This window comes from Urocitellus parryii, unplaced genomic scaffold, assembly GCF_045843805.1.
Source record: "Urocitellus parryii isolate mUroPar1 unplaced genomic scaffold, mUroPar1.hap1 Scaffold_62, whole genome shotgun sequence".
In the NCBI taxonomy this organism is placed as follows: domain Eukaryota; kingdom Metazoa; phylum Chordata; class Mammalia; order Rodentia; family Sciuridae; genus Urocitellus; species Urocitellus parryii.
The window spans coordinates 293,675-318,788 of record NW_027554113.1 but is presented as its reverse complement, the minus strand read 5'-3'; the positions used below and the strand labels follow the sequence as shown (position 1 = coordinate 318,788).

At 58.0% G+C, this 25,114-nt stretch overlaps 1 pseudogene; it reads left to right on the top strand.

The window, feature by feature from the left end:
* Nucleotides 1-5,543: 5,543 nt before the first annotated feature.
* On the top strand, nucleotides 5,544-23,489 carry LOC144252880 (sterile alpha motif domain-containing protein 11-like; annotated as a pseudogene).
* The last annotated feature ends 1,625 nt before the right edge of the window (nucleotides 23,490-25,114 follow it).

Genomic DNA, 25,114 nt, shown 5'->3' with positions numbered 1-25,114 from the left:
CAGGGCTCTCCTTGGCGGTCCTTTCCCTCTTGGGCCAGGCTGGAGTTGGGGACAAAGACTGTGAGGTTTCCTTACAGCACCTGGGAGTGAGCCTGCCAGCTCCTCTCAGGAGCCCACTTTCAATCTCATTGACCTCTCGTTATACTCCGGCACATAAATTCAGATTTGGAGATCTTATGTTCCATCATAAATTGGGCTGGCAGACTTCCCATCAACAAGATAAAGCTGTCTCCTGTGAGGTGGGTGTTTTATTACTCTCGGCCTCAGTGCTGCAGGTGGGGGCTGGGGTGGGAGTAGGAACTGTACTGTTCAGAAGGCTAGATGGTGCCCAGGGCCCAGAGTCCCTCCTGCCATCACAGGCTAGGTTCTAGGGAACTGGGCAGCCCCTGTACCTGGCCTGCAAATGCCCACACACCCCTGGAGTGAGCAGCCATAGATGAGCCCTGCCTGGGTTCCCAAGGCCCTGTGTTGACCGTTCATGCAGACGGGTGAAGTATGGCTGCAGATGTGTGCACCATTCCTTCCAGGTGGCTGTCATCAGGTCATGAGCCTCTGCATCTGGGCTCTGCACAGGGCCTCAACACATCCCCACCTGGGGCCACACCTGGGGTCATGGCCAAACAGCAGCAGAGTCCTGGTCCCAGGGAATAGCACTCAGGGCTGCCCCACCTGCCCTCACACAGTGCAGGAGATGAGATGGTCCCAGGGGAGCCTGGTTAGTCAGGAATAGGAACTTACACATCCAGAGGGCCTCACCGGACATCCATGCACAAAGCCACCAGTGCACCTCAAAGGATGTCATTGTCAACCTACCTCCCAAGGACTGGGGCTGGGTGGCAATGGGAGACCGGAGTCAGACTCGGTCTATACATCAGGAAGTCAGGACAGTGATCTGGTCCACCCAAGCTTCCTTCCTACAACAATCCCGACATGACAAGGTGTTGATGAAGGCGCTGCTGGCCCTCCAGGTGGGGCCTCACGTGTCCATGCCCTCTTCCTTTTTTTAATATTTATTTTTCAGTTTTCAGTGGACACAACTTCTTCATTTTATTTTTATGTGGTGCTGAGGATCAAACCCAGCGCCCCGCGCATGCCAGGCGAGCGCGTGACCGCTTGAGCCTCCTCCCCAGCCCCCATGCCCTCTTCATGATGCAACTGGTTCAGAGGTGTGACCTACTGAGCACAAGGTGACAGTATTATAGCATGAAGAAACACTGAAGGGACAGCCCCAGACAACTGGGCAGCCTCGGGCTGTGTGAGGGAGCATGCTCCACATCAGGCACTCTGCATTGAACACCCACGCATTGTCCCCGGGTACACACCTGTGTGTGCACCACTGCTCCCTGTCACTCACCTGAGTGTATGCTGCTGTTCTGTGTTCTGTTCCTGAACACTTACCACTGCTCCACCCCAAATGCCGTGTGCAGGTTGACTCAGGCCACACTGGGTCAAGGACATGAGACATTGGAGGGCATCTGGTACACCGGCCTGCACCTGGGCGACCGTCAGTGTCAGGCTCTCAGCAGGTGGCCTTTAGCTTTTTCTTGTATCCTTCTACCCAGGAGAAGGCGAAGGCTGTTACCAGGCAACTCTGACTAGTTTTCTCTATTTTGAGCTTCCATATCTGCTTTTCCTAGGCCTGAATCCTGCCCTGTGGGGCCCCAGACAGCAAAAATTCCCCACAAACCCTCGCTGGTGGACAGAGAAGGCACATCACAGGAGAAACATGGATAAGCATCAGGAGATCTCAGGCAGCCAGCACTTGGTCTGCAGGATCTCAGACCCTCTATGGTGTGACCACTGCCTGTCGCTATGTGTCCGTGGGCACTCTGCCTCACCCTTGTGTCAGTGGCAGGGTCCTCAGAACAGCACCACATCCCACTTATGCACCCTTAGATCTAACCTTATCTTCCAGCTTGGGCAGTGCTTGCTGAAGACCAAGGATGTCTACCTAGGCTTCTTCAGCAGAAGACTTTCAGGTATCTCTCTCTGATGAAGAGGGTACCTCTGGCAGTACCCTCTTTTTTCAGTAATGAGGATTGAACCCAGAGGTACTTTACCAATGAGCTACATCCCCAATCCTTTTAATTTTTTTTTATTTAGAGAGAGGGTCTTGTAAGTTGCTTACATTGCCGGCTATGTTGCTAAGGCTGGCCTGGAACTTGTGATCCTCCTGCCTCAGCCTCCCAGATCTGTAGTCCAACTCTTAATAAGCTTCTGGGGACAGGAAGGTATGTAGAGATTCCAGGGCAGGTGGTAGCAGAGGGGAGCAGTCAGGCAATGGTGCTGCCCAGGGACAGGGTAGCCATGTCAAGTTAGGAATGGCTCAGAGAGCCCAGAGCCCAGCAGGTACCAGATCAGGGTATGAGCTGGATCCACCCATGGCCACATTGGGTTGCCCCATGGACAGTCCTTAAGACACTGGTAGCTGCCATGTGCCAGGGTGTGTCAGGAAAGCCACTACCCCAGCACTGAGAATCCACCCTGCAGCCTGAACAGCTGAGGGGGCTCTCAGGTGAGTCAGAGCAGCAGCTGACCACCTGACCCCTTCTAGCCCTTTCCTTTTCCCTCCAGCACCATCCGTGATGATTCAGCACATCCCGCCCAAGGTTTTCTTTGTGAAGGAACTGCCCAGATATCCTCTTGTTTCCACCTGGCAGTCTGGCAGAGACCCCACCTGTACCCACTCCTCTCCCCACTTGGGGATGACCTCTGCCCCAAAGCTCTGCAGACAGCATAGCCTAGTGCCCCTATCAGGACTTCCTGGTGGGCTCTGGCCCTAGGGCTCACAGGGCCTGTGAATTGTACACAGAGTGAACTATAACCAGCACTGCTGGGCTGGACCAATGAAGGCCCAGATTCCCAGAGTAAGGAACACGGGTCCCTGAGGCCTTCACACCGTATTTGTGCTGAGTGTCAGCTAAAATGAATGGCATGAGGACAGGGCAGGCACACATAAGCACAGGAACACCCCTCACGCAGCATTGACACACATGAGCACATGGGGCCCCTCACTCCACCCCTGCTGACACACCCTTGGGACGTGGAGTGGGTGAGACTGCACTTAAGGCCTGTGTGCTACTTAGCTCTGGTGGCCCTGAGGGTGCACAACATTTCTACAATAATTTGAGCCATGAGGGAGAGAACTGCACCCTGCCCCCGCATCCACTCTGCAGGACAGCAGCTGCTCCCATGCACCCCTGTGTATGCTCTAGTATCCAGACTGGGCCCAAGTGTGGCCATACTGTCTGCAGGGAGGAGAATATAAACCACCCTCACATCTATCTCAGTGAGAGACAGATGAGATAGATTTGGGGGCCTCAGGGGGCACTAGTTAACTCATTTCTTTCCCTTTGCTTGGCTCAGAGTTGATGGGAGCCCCTCAGTTTCTGCACTCCAGATCCATTTACAGAGGAAAGTGTCTAGGGTGTGCAGGGGTTTGGTGCTCCCACCTCCCATAGCTGCTCTGCTGACTGTTTTACTTCAAGCTAAAGGTGGCTTTAGAAGGTGGGTTTTGAGCCCACCTCTTTAAAGAAGGCTTTAGAAGATGGGTTTTGAGACCACCTCTCATTTTCAGATGGGAAAGTAAGGTCCCAAGAAGGGCAGAGAAGACTGGGTCATGCAGCTGCTGCAGGAGGGTCTGAGGCTCTGCACACCTGCTTCAGCCTCGCCAACAGAGTCTACCTTTTGGTGGGACCACAGCACCAGGAAGACTGCCCTAAGATGGGGGCTGCTTCTGCCCCCATGTGGTCAGAAACAGGCATCTCTGTCCCTTCTGCAGAAGGGCCGAGTGTACAGATCCACTGGTGACAGAGGATCAGGCCCATGCTGCCAGGCCAGGAGGAGAGGCCTCTGTGATGCCTTGAGGGTGAATTCAGGAGTGCTGAGCACCTGTGCATCACTGTGCCTGTGTCTGGTCACTGCCTGTGTTGACACCCTTGAACATGACATATGACTGTCACTGCACAGGTAACGTCACTCCAGCAGTACAGGGCGCTGTGGGTGCCTGCTAGAATTCCTGCATGTGTGCATCTGGACACCAACTGCATGGCCACAGGAGTGGGGTGAGGCTGAGCTCAGGCCCTCTCTCTTTGTTCCTTTAAGTGGCAGAGACTAAGGTAGTGGACAGCCCCAAAACACCTTCCTGCATGCTGAGAGACAAGGCATGGCTTCTTTTCAGCTCACAGCTAGCTGTCCAGGTGTCCCAGCAGGGCAGCTCTCCCTAGGTCTGAAAAGGCTACATTCCTGAAGTTTCTAGCTACTTTGCAGGAATGTCTGAGGGAGCCTCATCTGGCTAACCTCTAACCCCTGACCTTCCAGGTTAACTCTTTCTAGACCAATAGTGCAAACAACTGGGTGTCACCTGTGCCTGACACCCTGCCTTGGCAGGTGAACATGTGGACCTGGGTCCATCTGTGCCTGTGTTTCAAGTCCCAGTCTCGGGATATCTGTGATCTGTATCTCTTAGCACACATCCTGTCTGTGTTGGTGCTTGTGGGAAGTATTTGAGGATTTGTGTGCTCCATGAACCTGTCCGATTCATTCAGGCTCAGCAACTACTGTGCTGGCACACAGAAAGTCATGGGTGTGACACACCTGTGGTTGCTCTTTGTATGTCTTTGAGCATGCATGCATTTGTGGGTGGCTGGGCAGCTGTGTACACAGGTGTGCTTCCTCATAGCTCAGTGTCAGCCACACCTGTGGCCCATAAGCTCAGTCCCTGCATGTCCCCCTGTTCTTGGTGGGTCTGGGTGCGCTCCCATGCAGCACCCGCCTCATTGAAGAAGCTGGTGAGCTCAGGCAGAGAAGCCGGGAGGCAGGCCAGGACTCTGGGAACCCGCACTTCCTTGGACTCTACACCTGTGCTCTCACTCTTCCTCTGCATCTCTCTTCCCACAACCCCTTCTCTGGGTAGTCTCTTCCTGGGGTTACACCACATCTGGCGCTCAATAAATGGTTGATTGACTGATGAAAGAATGGATAAAAAGGGGGCTTTAAGAGGCAGGCACTCCAGGATGGGTCAAGTCTGGCGCAGTGGGGTTGGGGGCAGAAGTGCTGACGGCCGTCCCTTCACTCCCCCAGGACGTCTCAGGTCACCGTCTGCACTGCTGCCCGAGGGTTATTTATGACCCTCCTCCCCCTGCCAGCGGCGGAAGAGGCGGCTCCGGCCTCAGCCCAGCGGCGGAGGGCCCAGCGCGGGGGAACCTGGAGCAGCGACGGTGTGGCGCCTAGTGGAGGGCGGGCGGGGCCTCGCGGGTTTGGAGGTGGGGCTTTGGCTTTTGCAGCCTTCTTACCCGTCGGTCTGTGATCAGTAGCAGCTCGGCCACACCATGTCTGGGTCCGCCGAGACCCCTGCAGTAGGCCGGGTAGCAGGAAGGGGCGGCCCTGCTGCAGCGGCCGCGGCTTTGGGTGCCAGGGCGCAGTAGCGGGCGGAGTTGAAGCGCGGCCAGGCGCCTTCAGGGCCGGCGGAGACGCAACTCCAGCCAGGGCCAAAATAAGTTGCGCCGGCGACCGAGAGCCGGCTGCTGGGCCACCCGCGCGACATGCCGGCGGTCAAAAAGGAGCTCCCGGGCCGCGAGGACCTGGCCCTGGCCCTGGCCACCTTCCACCTGACCCTGGCCGCGCTGCCTCTGCCTCCGCTGCCGGGCTACTTGGCCCCGCTGCCCGCAGCAGCAGCTCTGCCCCCCCCCCCCCCCGCCGCCTCGCTGCCGGCCTCTGCTGCAGGCTATGAAGAACTGTTGGCTCCACCACTCCGGCCCTCGCGCGCCTACCTTAGCCTGCACGAGGCCACGCCGAACCTCCACCTGCCCAGAGACCCACTGGCCCTTGAGCTCCTCTTGGCCGCAGCGGCCGCGGACTTCCAGCCGCTGCTGGACAACGGTGAGCCCTGCATCGAGGTGGAGTGTGGCGCCAACCGTGCTCTGCTCAACGTACGGAAACTCTGCCAGGGCAGCAAAGGCCCGTCCATCCGCCACCGCAGCGAGTGGCTCACGCCCAAGGAGTTCCAGTTCGTCAGCGGCGGCCAGACGGCCAAGGACTGGAAGCGCAGCATCCGCCACACAGGTGCAGCCGACGAGGGGGCGCAAGCCGCTGTCCCTCTCCTTCGCTACTGGGGACCCGCGGGTCCGAGCCCTACGCTCTGCCACTGGGGAGACTTGGTTTTGGCCCAGAGAGGGCGCTGCAGCTCCAGAGCACGTGCTGCCGGGGTGTGAGTGCACACTGGTTGGGGCTGAACAGGTACGTGGGGCCGCGGGAGTGGGGCGGGGCGTGGGCGCGCGGAGCTGGAACAGTGTCAGCGAGACCTGGAGCAGCCCGTTTGGATGGTGACTCCAAAGGTGCGACAATACACCTTTGGAGGCCGGATCGGGGGCACCTGATAAGCGCAGTGACCCTCTGGCGAGGGTCTTGGGAAGTTTGGGACCCGGTAGCGTTTGGTTTAGGAGTTCAGGCTGCGCAGTGGCTGCCCTTTCCTGCGTTGGGGACTGACGCAGGCCTGGGTCGCAACTGCGCCTCCGCTCACCAATTCCCCAGCTCAGCCTTCCACTGCCCGGCCACAGTTCGGGCTAGACTAGCTAAGAGAGGGTGGGGCAGGAGGAGGGGCGCCAGGGCTGAGAGGAAGCCGCCCTCCACCAGGGGACGGCCTCGCCCAGGATTTGAGTTTCAGAGCCCAGCAGATCCCCTTCTCCTCCGAGAGGGTGGGGCGGGCAGCAGGCTCCGAAGTTGGACAACAGTGGGTTTGGAAGGTTGGTGTGCCTTGCATACACCTTCCGGGAGTGGGGACTGGCTTTGCGGGTGACGGCGCCCCAGAGGCTCCATCTATGCCCTGACTGCCCCTCACCAGCTGTGCTCGGCTCTCCTCACAGGAAAAAGTCTGAAGACGCTTATGTCCAAGGGAATTCTGCAGGTGCATCCTCCAATCTTCGACTTCCTGGGCTGTCGAATATCCTCGCCTGTGGTGAGACCTGGGAATAAGCTGGGTTGGGGTGTCTGGACCCCCCTGAGAGCCTGGTGATCTCTAAGATTGGGAGTCCTAACTTCAGCCCTCTGGGCAGGCTGGAGGGAATCCTCCCAGGGCAGATGGGGTGGGTGGGGTTGCTTTGTGCTGTTCCAGACCATCCCTGGGAATGGGTGGGAATCCTGGGTCACAGGATCCTCTCCTGTTTGGATGAAGGGCGGGTCCTGCCTGTTCTTGAGCAGCCTCCCTCATGGGTGTCTTGGAGCTACTTCTCCAGCCTTCCAGGTTCCAGGGTCTTCCCACTGTTATTGTCATTCATTGGGCCTGGGGACTTCCCTGTCCCAGGTCTGGAGATCACCAAGTCATCTGGCTCGGCAGAGAGAGGTGCTGGGTGCTGGGGCAGGACTCTTTTGAGGTGTAACAGTGTTAGCTGGCCAGGTTGCACATCTGGGTTATCCCCAGGCTTGAGCCTGAGTGGTGTGTGTCTTGGTGCTCCTAATATTGAAGTGCTGCCCTGCAAGGGTCTGGACCTCGGAGGGTCCATGACATGGAGCCTGGCTGGGGCAGGGTCTTTGCCTGTAGGTGTCCAGAGAGCAAGAACCCCACCTAGGATAGACAATCTCTGGCCTCCCCACTGGCCTGGGGAGCAGGTATGAGACTCCAGGCAGTGAGGAGTAGAGGGTTGATCTGAAAAGGAAATTGCCTCTAGAGAGGAAGCTCCCCCTGTGGGGTGCCTCTAGGGACATGGGGGGTGGAGGCTGCTGTTCCTAGGTCCACCCAGCAGTCCCCTCTTATAGGAAGGAGCAGGAGGGGTGGAGGTACCAGTGGTCCTGGAGGGCCCAGGCTGCCACCTTGGGTTTATTCCCTTTGACCGGGTGGTGGGGTATCCTGGCTTCCCCGTGGGCTCTGCAGGATGCACGCTGAGCAGGCTGGGAAATCTTGGACACATGGATGCTGGCAGGGGAAGGAGAGCCACAGGCCCAGCCCACACCTGGTCTGTCACAGTCACAGCCTCAAGCCACCCGCCCTACACACTTGAGTCTACAGGAGCACAGGGCACCTGTACAAGAGCTCCCCAAGCAGGTGTGCAGAAACACCTTTTGCTTGCTGTCACATACCTACTGGGCAAAAGATTGAAGTCCCTCTCCATCGTGGCACCCCTTCAGGCAGCTGGAACTGGATGGGATCCTCTGGGTGCCCACCTCAGACTAGTCTGGGTTCTCTTTTCTGTTTGGATGGGAGTGCCCCACAGTTTCCAACCTGCCACCCCTGAGGCCTGCCACAAGAGAGGGGCAGAGGGTGACCTGAGCTCAACATCTGCCATCACCTCAAGTGGCAATCTGAAGCTCAGAGAGGGATGGAGCTGCTGCCTTTCTGAAGCTCCCTGGTTCCTGCCCTGAGTGAAGGGCACTTCAGACCTGGGCCTGCCGGCCTCTCTGTGCCTGGCCGCTTCCTTGGAGGTATCTCCATGGATACCCTTTCTAGCCCCAACCTATTGGTGCACAGAGGCTGTCTCTACCCACCCTTGTGGCCAGTTTCAAAGGTGTGTGCACTTCATGGTCACAGATACTCCAGGGGTAGAACATGGTGTGCATGTGACTGTGCATGCTGGAACCCATTCTCACCATTTCAGAAGGGGTCAATTATTGGTTAGGAGCCAGGTTCTCAAATCTGTTGAGCAGTGGGGAGCTAAGTCTCTGATGTATGGGGGGGCATGTGTTCCCCATCCTTGGGCAGGGTTAGAGTGGCCATCTGGGTTCTCAGCATGCTCCCCCATAGAGTTACCCCCAAGAGCCACCCCAGACCTAACCTTCCAGGGTGCTTTCAGCGCATACCAGGGACTGGAAGATCCTGTGCCCAGCTCTGTGCCTCATGTGGCTAAGACTGGCATATAGCCTGGGCTCCTTCCCAGCCAGCCGGTCCTGGCCCCCTTCCAAGTAGCAGTCTTATAGACTCTGTGTCCCCCTCTTCTCTTCCCACAGATGAGAGGCAGAGAGATGTTTACTCCTAGTCTGGGTTCTACTTTCTGTTTGGATGGGAGTATTTCTGCCACAAAAGAGGGGAAGCAGGTGGCTTTGAGAAAATACCCCTTTTCTTTTCATGAGAGTATTTCACCTAAGGCTGAAAGGTGACTGAGGAGAAGGGCAGAGCTCATCTCCAGATGCCTGGCACTGGGCTTTGGCAGGCTGGACAAGGCAGAGCCATGGGCCAAGGGGTGTTGAAAATGATACCAAACCTATGGATTGACAGAGGCCGAGACATAGGTGGGCACTCACCACTGCCGTCTCCCTGCGCTCTGCTGTCACTGGACCCTGTCATCCTGTGGGCTGGCCCTGAAAACCCATTGGCCCCATGCCATGTGCCCTTATATTGCTGGGTCTATTTCACTCACCATGTTACAGAGGGAATCAGGGTATCCTGGGCAGACCCCAGCAGATGTGTGAGGGCAGGTTTGGGGGATACTGTGGCTCCCAGAGCTAGGGGAGGGAGCACTGAGCTGGGCAGAGCCAGGCGTCCGGAGATGATGTGGTGCTGAATCTGAAGAGAAGCGTCCTTGCAAGGACAGGACTCCATGCAGCAGCCCACCTCAGGATCCTGGATGACCTGGGGCAGGGACCCTCCTTGACCCCTTCCTCACTAAGCTCATGGGTGTGGTGAGGATCAACTCTTTCTGGCAATGGGAGGACTGAACAGGAGAGGAAAGTAGATACTCTGAAAGCCCATGTAGCCTCTGAGCCAGCAGCCTCTTAACCAAGTAAGAAAAAACCTCTGTACACTGGAAAATAATCAATGACTTTTTTTCTTTTCCCTGGGGCAGAAGGACCTGGAGCCAGGAAGGGTAGAGAAATGCCAGGACTGGGGCCACACACTCATGTCCACCGCTCTGTGCAGAAATGTGTGAGCTGGGTGCAGAGCTCCAAGCTTGAGCATACACAGCACCACACACTTACACATGGTGCAGGGGGGGACACTGAGGAGAGAAATGAACCATCAGGGCTGGGGAACCAAGGGTCAGGGCTGTCAGTGCTCTCGGGCAGCCTGTGGCTCCCAGGCCTGCAGATTGCAAGGGACCAGCAGTCTCAGACAGACTTCCCCTGAGCTGGGCTCTTCATGGTGCTAACAAAATAGCAAAGAGGGGCTGGGGCTGCCGCTCAGTGGCAGAGTGTTTTGTGAGGCCCTAGTTTCACCAGCACTGCAAAAGAAAAAGAAAAGTGACTTTGCTTGTTGATATTGCTGTAAGTTTTCAGGACTGACAGAGGAGATGGGATGTCAGCCAGACACGTTGAGAGGGACCTGCTCCCTGACTGCACACCCACCAGGACCAGCCCCATGATCCCTGCCCCAGGCTGTATGCACAATCCCAGAAGACTCTGGGGACACAGGGAAGGAGCTGAAGGTCATAGCTTAGGCATCCCCAGGGCTCCCTGCCACAGGGTGGGTACCCGCACTCAGGCTGGGAAGGCAGAACAGCCCACACTCTGCTGTCCTCACAGGCTGTGCCTACAGCAATGAGGCCCCTGGGCCTTGGCCCAGGCCCAGGAGGCTGATGTCTAGCTCAGCCTTAACGTTCTCCTCCTCCTGCCCAGAACCGGGGGCGGCTGGCGGACAAAAGGACAGTGGCCCTGCCCCCTGCACGCTCCCTGAAAAAGGAACAGAACCCCAGCTTTTCTGCCAGTGATGGTGACAGTGATGGAGGTGGCCCAGCCTGTGGACGGCAGCCAGGCTTGAAGCAGGAGGATGATCTGCATGTCCGAATCATGAAGAGAAGGTACTTACTCCAGATCTGGGCGGGGAGGCTCAGGCTCCTATGGAAGGGGGCACAAAGACCAGGGGTCTTCTGGAATGCTGCTGTGGGGTGGGGGTGCAGGCAGAGGCTGTCCTCTCTCCTGAACTGGTGCCCTGGCACCTTGTTCTGCCTCAGCCATGCCATGGTCACTTCTGGGTAGAGGTTGGCCAGCAGAGAGACCCAAGGTCCGGTACCCACCTGGGCTGACACCCACAACCTCCCAGAAATTTGTTTCCTGATATGGGCCTCGTCCTGCCAGCACCTAGGGGTGGGGTGTCTGTGAGTAAGGATGGTGGGGGCTGTGGTGCCTGGTGTTGCCCGGGGCTGTTCAGCCTGCTCCTCGTCCTCATCTCTGGGAGGCCAGAGCATCTCAAGCCCTGGGTTTGTTCAGTGGAAGCTGCCACCAGGTTGAACTGGGCATGAGGTGCCACCCTCATGACTGCCCTGGCTTCTGGCTGGTGGGATGTTAAGAGTCAGGCCCACACCCCGCTGCTGTCTCTGTGCCAGTAATGGAGCCACTGACCCTCTTTTCTCTCCCAGTAGAGTCCACACCCACTGGGATGTGAACATCTCCTTCCGAGAGACATCTTGCAGGTAGGAGCCTGGCTTGGGCAGGGGCAGCTGTTGCCATTTCTCCTGGGTCCCACCCACCCTGCTTCCCTCCTCTACCCATGGTCTTTTGTCTTGTCCTCTGTCCCAGTCAGTGTGAGCCAGTGTGGGCCATGCGGTTGCCAGGCTGGTTTGGATGTGTGTCCTTACCTGGCCTGGAAGGTAGGTGGCATGGTGCCCAACTGAGATCAGGAGGCCCATCTCAGCCAAGTGCAGACTTGTGCCAGGCCTCAACAGCATGGGCAGGGTCCTAGACAGCCCACCCGTGGAGACAAAGCATGCTATGAACCTCACCACTGGACTGTCCATTGGAGCCCAACAGCTCTAAGATGAGGCTGTGATTTTCACCTCTCACCCTCCCAGAGACCCACCAGGAGGGAGAATGGTGATTTGTGAGCAGGTTCTTTAAGGATGCATAGGAGTTCACTGGGAAAAGGTGGTCTGCAAAGCTGTGGAGGGATGAAGGATGGGATGGAAGGGAGGAGAATGGGAACATGGCAGGTCTGGCTCAGTGGGATGCTAAAAGGTCTGCACCTTAGCCGCTGGACCAGTTGGGCTTTGTTCTCCAACCTGAGCCAGCCACAGAAAGTTCCTGAGCAGGGAGTGACCAGGTCTGTGTTTTGGAAAGATCCTTCTGGGGACCCTGGAAGGTTGGGGTTTCCTCACATGGATTTGGGTTATGGAAACAGGCTGGGGCCTGTGAATCCAAGACATAGAGGATAAAAAAGAAGCCAGGAGGAGGTCAGGTGTCAGGGACCTAGTTCCTGCTCCCAAGGGGCAGGGGCTGGTTTCTGGTTATTGGGGCCAAGTTTTTCCTCAGGGCTTCGAGGGGAGCACCACAGGAAGGCCTGATGGGGAGCAGTGGGCACCAAGGGCAGGGAAAGCCTCTTGGGACTCAAGCTGTGGGTGCCTGGCCTCCCAGGCCCAGCTGCAGGAAGGCAGCTTGTCCTAGATCTCTGCCAGAGGTGTCATTATTTATGTCTTCAAGAATGTCTGGATCCTGGAGCCGAATTACAATAAAAACATCTTTAAACTTATTTCCACCTCATTTTGGAGTTGCCAGCTCAACGGATCATTTTTATGAACCGTCATGAACATTGATGACATTTTATGAGCCTTTTACTCTGGACGCTACAGGATAAATTTGCCAGCAAGGCCTGCAGGGAAACCCAATGGCTGTGCCTCCCCTCCGGACCTGCACCTCCTTGGCGTACACCTGGCCTTGGGGTGCGGGGAGGCCCCAGGAGTCCCATGCTGAATTCTTACCAGTACTGGCTGCTGCAGCCTGGCTGTGCCTGGGAAGAAGCAGGCCTGCATTAGTGGAGACCCTGGTCCCACAGAGGATCCAGAGGGGCAAGGATGACTTTCTGGATTTCATTGAAGGGAAGGTTACAGTTCTGGAGAAGAGCACACCCCAGAGGACTAACAGCCCATCATATCCCGTCTGCTAACAGCCCCCAGTGTCTGGACAAGGAGGGCTGTGGACCGCCAGCTGCCTCACACTGGGTCACCAACTGTGTTTGTCCCATCCCGACTGTCTGTCCATCCCCATTGTCTGTCACTCTTCACTGGTCTGTCTGCCTCTTGCATCTGTCTGTCCTCTTCGTCCTTCTGACCAGTCCTGCTGGGGATGCCTGCTGCTGGCTGCAAGCAAAGGCCCAGGGCCCCTCTGCCCTGTGATGCCCCTGCAGCCTGGCTGGCAAGAAGGGCCTTCTAGGTCCCTGACCCTCTAGGGCCCCCAGCTGGTGAAGGCTATGTGAGAGAGTTGGGGTGGGGAGGCCCTCAGGGGGGAGTCGGTTCTCACCCTTCTCCTGGCCTCCTCACAACCCTCCCTGCAGCCTTCCTGACCCTGCCCCAGTCTCCTCCCCACGTGCCACAGCAGCCTGCTGAGGCCTTGCCTGTGTGTAGTGGCCCCACACTGTGAAGACAGGTGCAGAGCTCTCACCTCTACAGCCTGTGTGTGAGTCTCTTGGCATTTTTTTTTAAATGAACCCAGCATAATTTGTGCAGTGAGTAACTAAGTGACCAGAACAGGTTTTCAGGACTGGCCTATCTTGGGACCTGAGGAATGAACCCCCAAGGCAGGGACTTGGGTGTGGAATGCAAGGGCAGGTCCTGTCTAGCCAAGGGTGGCCCCCATCGGCCTGCACCTCGAGAGCCCGGGTAATCCCCAAGTGTTACTGAGCCGATCGCTGTCATTGAGGCTGGTCCCAGATGCAGGTGCTGCTGGGGGTCCAGGCCAGGGCTCACAGGAAATTACTGTGCTCACCTCTCCAGTCCCTGGAAGCAGGAAGTGTCCAGTGCACTGTGGGGAGCAGCTCCATGGCAGCTGCAGCCCTGTACCCGGCCAGCCCAGGCCCCTTCCCCATGCTGAGGACAGCAGTTCTGTCCAACATCCCACATCAGTGAGGATGATGGGGGATGAGCCTCGTGAGAATAATCCCATAAAGTACTTACTCCCCACCTGCCTCCCGCCTTCATGGGGTGGGGGAGAACCTACATCTGGGTCTCTTAGGGGCTCTGGGGCCGCCCCGGGGTATCTGGTGCTGAAACTGATCTGCTTAGGGCCTGGCCCTGGATTAGCCTGGCTCCTGCCAGCCCAGGCTGGGGGCTGGGGGCTATTTAATAAGGTTCAGGGTCGGTTCCTAGGTCACTGTGAGGAGGCTCTGCTAGTGTCAGTGCTGCTGAAGAGGCTGCTCCACCACAGGTGGGCCGGGAGGGCACTGCTGGGGGCACTGGGCTTCCCTGCCCCTGCTCTGGCTGGCCTTGACTTCCTGTCCCATCCTTCTCTGTTGATGATGGGGTTGCTCACATAACCCCAGGGTGCCCCACTTTCTCCTCCCTCTTCTCTCTGGGGCTGTGGGTGAGGGCTCAGCAGGAGGGAGAAGGGACAAAGAATCACATGCAGGGTGATTCCAAGGCCAGGCCTGGGTGCACCCTGGGGATCACAGGTGTCCTGAGCCTGCCAGGGCAGATCTTTTTATCTACAGGACTTTGGTCTGAACCTCAGTTTCCTGATTTGGAGAAATGAGGGCCCCAAGAGGGTGTTGCAAGTTTTAACCAAAGTGGCATGTGCCAGGTGCTTGCTTCAGAGCTGGCAGCACATGGGTGACAGTGTGCCCTCTATATGTCTGTCCTGTGAGACAGAAGGCCATCCTGTCCTCCCTCTGAGGCAGGGAGCAGAGCACAGCACTGCCTCTCTGGAGAGAGGAAGGTGGGAGGGGCTGCTCTGGCTCTGCACAGACCAGCTGGGTGCTGGAGTGGGGTCCAGGTGCCACGTCTCTGCTTTCTCTTGGCCTGCCTGCTGAGTGTGCGTAGTTGTGGCATCCCAAGCCCACAGAGGTAAGCGCACACATCACCATGCTCAGTGCACACTGTCCTCAGCCCCAAGCACCCTTGTACTCATGCTCATCAGGTTGCACTGCCAAGGCTCATGGCTCCATCCTCTGTCTTGCTCTGCTGCAGCCAGGACAGTGACCTTCCCACACTCATATCCAGTGTGCACTGAAGCCGCCACCTCATTATGCCTGAGAACCAGAGCCGCTGTGAATTCCAGAGAGGCAGTGTGGAGGTTGGCTTGGGACCCACAGGTGAGGAGGCCCCTGTGTCCTGAGGGCGATGATGGGGCTGCCAGGGCCACAGCAGCTCTGCCTAGGGACAGCCACCCTCCCTGTGTCTGTTCAGCAGCTCTGGAAGCCTTGGCGGGCAGCCAGGGAGGCCAGCAGAGGAGGCGGGAGGTGTGAGGCCGGCTGTCCCCTGGGGCTCCATGTGATGGTAATTGTGTTAATCCCAGGCAGTTAGGCAGACTGGCGGCCCAGGGCAGCTCCAGCGTGGCTGCTGCTGGGGTGGGCTTGGAGTTTCGAGGCCGACCACCCCCTCCTCACAAGACAGGCACAGGCAAAGACCTTCCAGAGCTCACCTCCCACCAATGCCCACCTCCCACCAAACCCACAGGGCATGTCGGCCTGGTCCTGCTTCTCAGGGGTCCTGGGAGGGAAAGGGCCCATCCCCTGCAGCCTGAACCGCTTCAGGTAGGCCAAGAGGGTGCTGGCCCAGGAGCTTCCAGGGCCACCAAGGAGATCTGGTTCCTGGAGGCAACAGGAACTCAGAGGGAGAGAGCAGCTTGGGGACCCAGGCAGTCTCCCATGGAGCAGGTCATGAGGGGTTGCAAGATGCCACCGCTGAGAGTGGGCACAACTTGACCTCAGGGGCCTTGTCACATGGACCCTGGACAGGGTTGTTTCTGACAATGGCTACTGCTCTGGGAAAGCAGGGTGGGCATCACCCACCACCCTGGACACTCCCAACAGAGCCCCCATGAGCCCAGAAGGCCCTTGTGGATGGGGGTGGGGGTTGCTTCTGGAGCTGCTTTGGAGGTGGCTGATAAAATCTAATTGCCCCATCGATCGGGCGGAGCCGAGGGAGCCCCTCAGTGATTGAGATGTTCTGAGGAAGCAGGCCCTCTCCTGCCTATGTACAACCTCCTCAGGTACACAGACCTGCATGTGCCCTGTGTGTCTCCTGCAGGGCTTGCTCACCCTGCCAGGTAGCCCTCCACACTCTACAGTGAGTGCAGGTCACATGCTGTGCATAGCAGCCAGGATGCTGTGTGTGTGTGTGTGTGTGTGTGCGCGCGCGCGTGCACCTGCCAGGTCTGCAGCTCCCCGTGGGATTCCTCTGGGCCCTGAAGTGGTCTTTACCTGTCACCATGTCTACTTCCTTCCTGTGGCCCAAGGGGGTGTCCTTCGAGCCACAGCTTCCTGGGCTATGGACAGGAAGGATCCCAGAGGACTGAGGAGCTCAGAGCAGGTCTTGTGACTTTAAGGTCCACCCCTGGTACGTGTGTCTGCCTCCTGTCACTGCCTACATCAGGTGTGACTCTGAGCTTATGCAGTCTCCTCAAGGCAGCTACAAGGCTGGGTCTCACTGCGGGGCACTCCAACCCCAGTATCACCTCCCCCAAGCTGTGACTCTCAAGCTCCCCAGGAGCAGAGAAGCCCAGCAAGGAGGCGGGAGTTGCCACTGTTGAAACAGGGAACAGACTGCAGAGGTTACCCTTGCTGACCCCTGAGCATGTACAGGGAGCAGAAGATGGGCAGCAGGTGTGGAGAGAGGCTGCAAGACCCACTCCCTGCCTGGTGCGCTCGGGGTGCCCTCCTGCTTGCTGGACTCTGACACGCAGCTCGTGATGCCCATGTGCACCTGAGTGCCCTCCATCTGTCCTACAGGGTCTGTCTAACCTGACCCCTCATGCAGGCAGTGGGGACTGCCCCCTGTCTTTGGGGCAGGGCCTGGGGCCAGCCAGCTAAACCAGTGGCAGTGAGGTGGCTGAGATCAATAAGTTATTAGCATCATTCTGTCAGCTGTAATGTGGAGATTGATCAGTGCTCTGGCTGCCACCGCACTTCCCTAGCCTGATAAAAATGACAGATTAAAGGAATAAGGAAAAGGAATTAGGCTCCTGAGCTGACAGCAGGGCTTCCTGGGGGCACAGGTTGGGGACCCCCAAGTACCAAGGTGTCATAAAAGGCTTGAGTTACACAAGGAGCAATCCTCATCCCTGCCACCCTGGGTCTTCAGAGGCAATAGGGTCTGACCTGGAGGCCAGGATGATGACCTGCTATCAGCAGGGCCCCCTGATGTCAGGGTCCTCAGGAGGAAGCAGAGCTTGGGGGTGCAGGGACAGGTTTGGAGAGGGACCTATAGATGTGTGTGGCTTTTATTTTCATTTCATTTTTATGGTACTGGGGATGGAACCCAGGGCTTCTTACATGTGAGGCAAGCACTCTACCAACTGAGCTACATCCCCAGCCCTGTGTGCAGCTTTTGATGTGGAGATGTGATTTCTAGAGGGGATAGTATAGGAATAGGCAGACCAGGAGCCAGGCACCTAGGGTCTGTGTAGGGCAGGTCAGCTGTCCAGGGGTGACCCTTGGAGCGCAGAGCCTGGCTGGGCAGGTATGTGCTTGCCAAGGCTGAGTGCAGGAAAGAGGAGGGTTTGGGCTTTTGGTGCAGAGAGGAGGGCTCCCCTGAGCACACCCCTGGTGTGGGGAGTGACATGTGCCTTCCTGACTGACTCTCTTCCCCAGCACCTGCACAGCCCACCCCAGCCCTTCTCAGAAAGGGAAGGTAGTTCTGTTCTCCAGGAGAAGCTGAGGTGGGCTCATGAGCACACATGGGAATGGACTGGCTGGTTAGGGGCAGCCAGAGGCCCTTGGGGACACAGTCACAGTCACGTGTCACACCCATCACTTCTATTCAAATGCAGCCTGGGGCCCAGGGTCAGGGCTGCCCTGTTTCCTTGCCTTGCTCCATACCTGTCATGATATCCTCCAGCCAGCTGGGCTCACCAGGTGGAAGCCTGGGACCCAGGGCTGGCAAGGCCTTGCCCACCAGCACCCAGGATGCTCCTGAGTGGAGGGGACTGGGGCTCACTAGACTGAGCTGGGGCAGGGGTGGGTCTTCCCCACCTGGTCTTTCCTGCCTCCTCCTCCAGTCCCTGAGACTGGGTGTGGCTCACTCCACCCTCTGCAGGTGGCTTGCTAGGCAAGAGACTGGGCTGCTCCCCGCACGTCACCAGTGACTGCTCTTCAGAGAAGAAGGCCCGAAGCGAATCGAGTGTGAGTCTGAGTACCCTCAAGGTGGGAGCCCAACCCAGGGAGGAGGGACAGGTCACTGGAGGAGGAAGCAGTAACTGAGTGCTTGGAAGTGTTGTTAGACCTTCCAAAAGGGGCAGGTGTGCACAGAGGAGGGACTTGGGTTTCGTAGCAGGGGTGGAAGGTCTTAGGCTTAGGGTGAGGTGTGCCTTCCCTACTTGCCTCTCCGCCTGGGTAGTATTTCAAGGAAAATCCCCTCCCTATGTGCTACCCCAATGCAGAGACTCTGCTGCTGCCAGAGCTGCAACCCAGCATGGCGCCTGAGGACCACTACCACCGGCTGGTTTCCGCTCTCAGTGAGGCTGGCAGCTTCGAGGAACCACAGCGTCTCTACCACCTGGGCCTCCCCAGCCATGGTATGTGACCTCCCCACCTGCCCCCATACCTGTGTACACTCTCAGTTGCCTCTCCACCCCAGAAGAGGGTGTTGGCTGCTGACATCAAGACCAGGATTGGATCTGTCAGTGACCCCCAGCCCTTTGTGGGTAGGCGATGAGGCCTGGCTGCCCCAGGTCTTGTTCCAAGTCCCCACTTTTCATCACATTCTCAGGATCCCCTCCAGGCATGCACACAGCTTACTCAGGGGTGATCCCAGGTGAGAGGAAGGGGTAGGGGCTTGAGTAAGCCTATCTGCCCCCTATCCAGGAGACCCTGTGGTCTGTGCCCATTCTCCTGACTCCCACAGCAGTTGGTGCACAAATTTAAGTCAGTGGACGCTGACCTGTGGTCACATTCAAATAGTGCCAGATCTTTGTCCTGCATGGGGGGCAAGCCTTCCAGAAAGACAGGACGACTAAGAGGCAGCTGTGTTTGGCCACCATGGCCTCCTGGATGCCAAGAGAGGCCCAGCTAGAGGCTGGGATGAGGCTCTTGCCCCTCTCCACTCACTGGGTCTGCTCTGTCCCTTGTGGTCATAGCCCAGGGAGCAGTCAGATACCTGTCCAGCTGCACTCTAGCCTCACAGGCTAGTCTCCTGCTAGGTGAACTTGGCTTTTATGGTAGGAGGTGGATGGGGTACTGTGAAGGGGCAGGATTTCCTCTCCTTGCACAAGGCACCAAGAGTCTGAATAATTCACCAAATGTTAATAATTTAAAAATCTTCCCATTTAATTGCTTTGCCTGCTCTGCCTGGGGCCCGCTCTGCAGGCCTATGTGGGGGAGGGAGCGTGGTTGCGGCCGCCAGGGAGCTGCTGTCAATCACGGTGCGCACCGTCCAGCCTAGGAGCCGGCTGCAAATAGCTGTGACCCCGGGCTGGAGGGCGGGGGTGCAGGCCCCGCTGGGATCGACGCGGGCAGCTGAGCAGGCTAGGCTCTGCGGGCTGGCACCCAGCCCAGGGCAGACCCACCTCCGCTTTTCGGGTAATTAATTTATAAACAGAGGCGGCGGCTCAGCGGCAAAGGTATGCAAAGGGCGGTGGTGGGGACTCGAAGGCCCGGCCCTGGGCAGGAACACAGTGCATCAAACCACTGCACATCGCCGCGTCCAGAGATTGTGGCTGGTGTGCCTGCAAGGATGCGTATGCATGGGCCTGGTGTGGTCTTGCTGGATGCTGACTGTATGCAACCACTGCTGGATGACCGATGTGAACGGATGTTGGTGTATGCTGGTGTGGAGGTGTGGCCACGTGTACAGGTTCAGTTTCCTGCCTCCCATCTAGGAGACGGTCACCTGGTGGAGTCTGGAGACCCACTCCTAGACTTGTCACAGTGACCTCCAGGAACTGGTCTATGCTCTCATGGATCTGTGCACAGTCCCTCCCCTCAAGGCTCCAGCCTCAGGTTCCACAGCCTTGCGTACCAACACTGGGCTTTCCTCCCACCTCACATTCCTTTCAGGTCCTCCTGCAAACCTGTCTCCCCTGCCCTGGGGCTGCTCCTCTGGCCCCAGTGACTGACATCAGGCCTGACACACAGCAGGGATGGTGTGGAAGTGGGCCCCTGGTTCCCTTTCTCCTGGGCTCCCCTGGGCCAGTGTCCTGTGCTCACTAGGATGAGGGGAGAAGTCCAGGGAAGGCTGGGCCTCAGGGTCGCTGCTGTTGCCCATCCCCTACCCCCCCACCCCCAGATCTCCTGAGGGTCCGGCAGGAGGTAGCAGCTGCAGCTTCGAGGAGTCCCAGTGGCCTGGAAGTTCACCTGCCCTCATCCACAGCAGGTCAGCACCGGAAGCAGGGTCTGGCTCAGCACCGGGAGAACACTGCTCCAGCTCCAGCTCCAGCTGTTGCCCGGTCCTTCTCAGAGAGGTACTGGGGCTTGGTATCTGACTTCTGCAGGCCCCATAGCCTGCACCTTCCACCCACTTACTCCTCCCTGATTGCAGCTGCACAGTCATGTGGGTATTGCCTGCTTTGGGTTTAGGGTCTGTTGGGCAAAAAGTTCCTGCAGCTGGCTGAGCTGGGTAGAGGCCCAGGAAAACATTTCCGGGGCAGTATGTACCTGGGTGCCAAGAACCCTGGGCAGGAATGTGAAGGGTCACTCTTGTTTCTTTGTTGAGCAACTGGGATCCAGCAAAATCCAGGTGCCCCTGGGACAGTGAGGGGGGGATGAGGTTGGGGAAGCAGAAGGCAGAGCGGCTGGAAGTCTGGAAACCCAGCCCAAAGTAAGTCGGGAGTGGTCGGCCAGAGGACTAGAACTGGGGGAGGAGCGAAGCCCGCTTCGCCAATTCAGACACACTAGCCGTCTGGGGAGACGGCCTCCCAGGCGGGCGGGGACAGGGGGCGACCTGTAGAGAGCAGGGAGGCGCTCAGGGATGCCCCCCCCCCCCCGCAGCGGGCCGTCTCCAGTCTGGCGCACCCCCTGCCCTCCACCGCGGAGCTCGGCGTCTGCAGCTGCCGCTGCCTCAGGATTGCTGCTAATTACGCTTTGTGCCCCCGGCAGCGCTGGGCCAGCTACGGGGAGGGGGTGGGGAGGAGGGCCGCGCGGTAATTACCGCTGCAGTCACCACGGCCCTCCGGGTTAGCGCCTCCTCCGAGATTAATTGGCGCCGCCAGGGGGCTAGAGCGGGGGCAGCGCTCGACCTAGAGCCATAAGGAGCGGCACATCGACCGCCCGCAGGGCCAGCAATTAGCGGCGACCAGGATGCGCTTGGACGCGGTTAGGGGAATCTGGGGCGTGGAGGGGGCCGGGCAAGCCACGCACGCCCCTCAGTCCTGCCTTTCACAGGGAGCTGTCGCAGCCGCCCCCTTTGTTGTCGCCCCAGAATGCCCCCCACATCGCCCTGGGCTCCCATTTCAGGCCCCCTTTCTTGGGGGTTTCATAGGCTCTGTGCCAGACTCCAGGTAAGGAATAGGCAGGTGTGCACGTCTTTTATGTCCTATGGGCACGCTCATTGAAACTGGTCCTGTAAGGTCGCCCATTAATGTCGAGGATGGACCAAGGTGGTGCAGAGGGCCAATTCATCAGGCCAGCACCATTTGACCACTTGGCCCTGGTCTGTCCCTTTTCCCCAGGGTACAGCTTCCTGCCCCCCGCCCAGGCGGAGATGCTCCCCCTGCAGCAGGAGCTCCTGCGTAAACAGAACTTGGCCCGGTAGGTGCGGCCAAAGCCGGGAGGGGAGGTGGGTGGCACTAGCCCTCAAGCTGATCCTACTACTCCTGGCCTAGGCTAGAGATGTCCGCGGAGCTGCTTCGCCAGAAAGAGCTGGAGAACACACACCGGCCACAGCTGCTGGCACCTGAAGCGGCCCTGCGTGCCCCAGACAGAACAGAGGAGCTGCAGAGGCGCGGGGCCATGCTGGTACTGAAACATAGCTCCGCGCCGCTTCGCCTTCACAGGGTGTCTCTGGTCCGGAGCCTCCAACCTCACCCCGGGAGCCTGCTGGCAGAGCACCGCGGAAGGGGGGGCCCTAGTTCTGCCTCAGTTCGGCCCAGCGAATCCAAGGAGACAACAGCATCTGGGCTCTGGGCTCAAGATGTCTCAGAAGAGCCCCCAAGGACTCAGATGGAGAGGACCTGGAGATAGCACCCACAGGGGGCCGGGGCTCCACCCCAGGTCAAGCCCTAGGAGGGACCAGCACTGAGGGAAAGGGGCTTCTTTCAGGTTCCACCCTGCCCCCTCCTCTGTCCCTGGGCTTCCCCTACTCGGTCAGCCCATACTTCCACACAGGTGGGTGTGGAGACCCAGGCCAGCCACCCTTGGAGGTCTTGTACGGGGAGGGGGTGCAAGGCCTCCACAGTCGAAAAATCTTAAGTCATGGATTGCATGTCTCTAAGCAACTAAGGCAAGCAAAGGTCAGCAGACCGGTGGGGTATGGGATGGGAGGAACAAAGCCCTAGTGACACTCACTCACACCTAGGCACCATGGGGTGACTCTTTGCTGATGGGGAGGTGGCCACATCCCCTGAGGACGTCAGCAAGTGGACTGTGGATGATGTCTGCAGCTTCATTGGGGGCTTGTCTGGCTGTGGGGAGTATGCTCTGGTGAGGCAGAGCTGACCTGGGTGTGCAGCGGGCCTGTCACTTGCCCTCCTCTCCCTTCCCTACACCCCTCAGCCCCACCTGCTCCTGCCTCATGCTAGCCCCTGCCCAAAGCAAAAGGGGATTCCTTCATTTGACCACTCCCTGAAAGCTACACAGCCTGCTTACTCTCCCTGGCTGCTCTCTGGGCCTTTGCTGTGTGGGACTGATAGGCCTGACCCTATCCCTGTTCTAGGTATTCAGAGAACAAGAAATTGATGGGGAGACCTTGCCCCTGCTGACAGAGGAGCACCTGCTGACGACTATGGGGCTGAAGCTGGGGCCCGCCCTCAAGATCCGGGCCCAGGTAAGCATGGACAGTGGGCAGAGGGCATAAAGGCTCTTTGAAATCACCCAATGTCCTTGGCAGGCACCCATCCAGGCTTTTCTTTATAGGTGGCCAAGCGCCTGGGCCGAGTTTTCTACATGGCCAGCTTCCCTGTGGCTCTGCCTCTGCAGCCGCCAACCCTGCAGGCTCCTGAATATGAGCTTACCTCCAGAGAGCAGCCCCTGTCCCCACCAACAGCCAACTCCCCCTATGGGGGGAGCCACCCACCCACTAGCCAAGCCTCACCCAAGCCAGAGAATGGAACAGCAGCAATACTCCCAGGGGCCCCAGATGCCACCCAGTCTCTGTGTTGAGTTGGCCAGCAGGCTGCCCACAGTCCCAGCACAGGATGCAGTGGTACCTCCCCCACAGCTTTCTCCCTTTCAGTTTTGGATGCAGAAACACCAAGAATTTTTAAAAGGAAAAAATGTGACTTAAAAGGACTGAATGAGTTTTCAAAAACTTTCTGGGGGTGAATGCAGAGGTCCACAGACAAACCAAAGACAAAGGAGTAGAGGAACCAGGGAGCCACCTCTGTGGAGCAGGCTGCTGTGACCTGGCAGCAGAACCAGCCTCCTGCATAGGGCTGGCTCTTGCTGCCCAGGTCAGCACAGCTCTTGGTTCATCTGGTCTGTCGTGCTGTGACAATAAAGCCCTGTCCACTGTCTACTGCCCTCCTGCTGCACAGACACTGGCCTCAGGGCCTTTGGGGTACTGCAGGAGACCCTTAGTCCTCCTCCGAGAGCTGCAGATCCTCTAGCTCATCCTGGGGCCCCTGGGCCAGCTGCCACAGCTCACCAGGGTCCAGCTCCGCCTCTGTGACTGTGCCTTCATCTGCAGGGAGAGAAAAGGCTACATAAATTCTGCTTATCGGGAGGAAGCCAGTCTTGGAGGTTAATCATCACTAATTAATCACAGCATTAATTAATTTATTGCTGCACTATAAGCTGGCTGCTAGAGCCCATGAGAACAGAGCAGCTGGCTGGGCACCCCAGGGAGGAGTGGGCCAGGCTTGGGGCTGCCCTCCCATGGCTCTGTTGCCAGATGGGATTAAGGACCAGATCCCTTGCCCCAAGAACCACTCACCTTCTGAGTCTGCTATCCTCCTCATCCTGGTGGTCCTTATCATCTTCTTCCGCCCTGAGACCCTGCCGAGTTCTCAGGGACCCATGTGTTTCTGTGAACCCAGAAGAGTCCATGATGAGCCCCCCCACCCAGCGACCACCAGCAGAGGTTCACAGGAGGGTAAGCCACAAGCTAGAGGACCACCCTTCTCTCCACTTGCAGGTGGAAGACCAAACAGAATAGTTAGAAGTAGGCATGCTTAGCAATCAGCACAGAAAACACTGAGGTGGGGACCCCTCTGGCTGTGAGGTCCCACATCCATCCACACCCTCCCCATCTCCAGGAGCACATGCTTCAGCAGGGGCAGCCCCCACCTCTCTCCCAAAAGTCTGTGGTCTCCTCATCCTCAGTACTGTCCAGGTCAAAGAGGTCTTTAAATTCCTTCCTGTCCTCATCCTACCTGTCCTCTATCTTCTGCCGTTTGATCTCTGGGAAGTTCAGATTTTCTAGCTGGAATAATCAGAACCAGAGGAGTAGGTAGGCATGGGCAGGGGGTTCAGAGAGGCCAACACTATTTCCCTCAGAAGCCTCCAGCATCCCTCAGGAGCACCCTGCTTGGCCACTTGCTACTTGACAACCTTTCTGCTCCCACATCCGTATCATCCCTCCCAGGACAGCCAGCACCTTGGTGGCATGCTACTCCAAGTAGTAGTCTCTCAAGTCACCCCAACTCATAGCCACAGCCATGCCCAGGGTCAAAAGCTAAAGCCCTTCTTGCCTCTTCTACCTGCCTTCCTGGGGTCCACAGGCTGGCCTGTGTGACAAGTATGTGTAGCCACTCCATTCCCTCCAAGACCCCTACCCTTGGGAGATGCCTGGCTGTGACAACTCCTGACACCACCCCATAGGATCACCACCTCCTCAAACAGCCATAGTCCTCCGATGCCCCACCCACACCACCACCAAGACCCCATCAAATCTCTGCCTGGTCCTAAAAGTCATGCCAATGTGCAAGATCTGAATCTAGCTGACCCACCCGCTCCCTTGGCACCCCAGATGTACCCGCTCTTTGCCACTGATCTCCAGCTGTATCTCGCGGTCCCTCAGCTTCCGCCAGTGGCTATAGTACCTGGTGAGTGGGGTCCCCTCTTCTCGGGCCTGCTTCTCCCAAGCATCCTAGGGGTGGGGCAGTTCAGAGTCATGTCCCACTATGGGAAAACCTCAAACCCAGCCATTCCCTGACAAGTGCCCTCAAGCAGCAC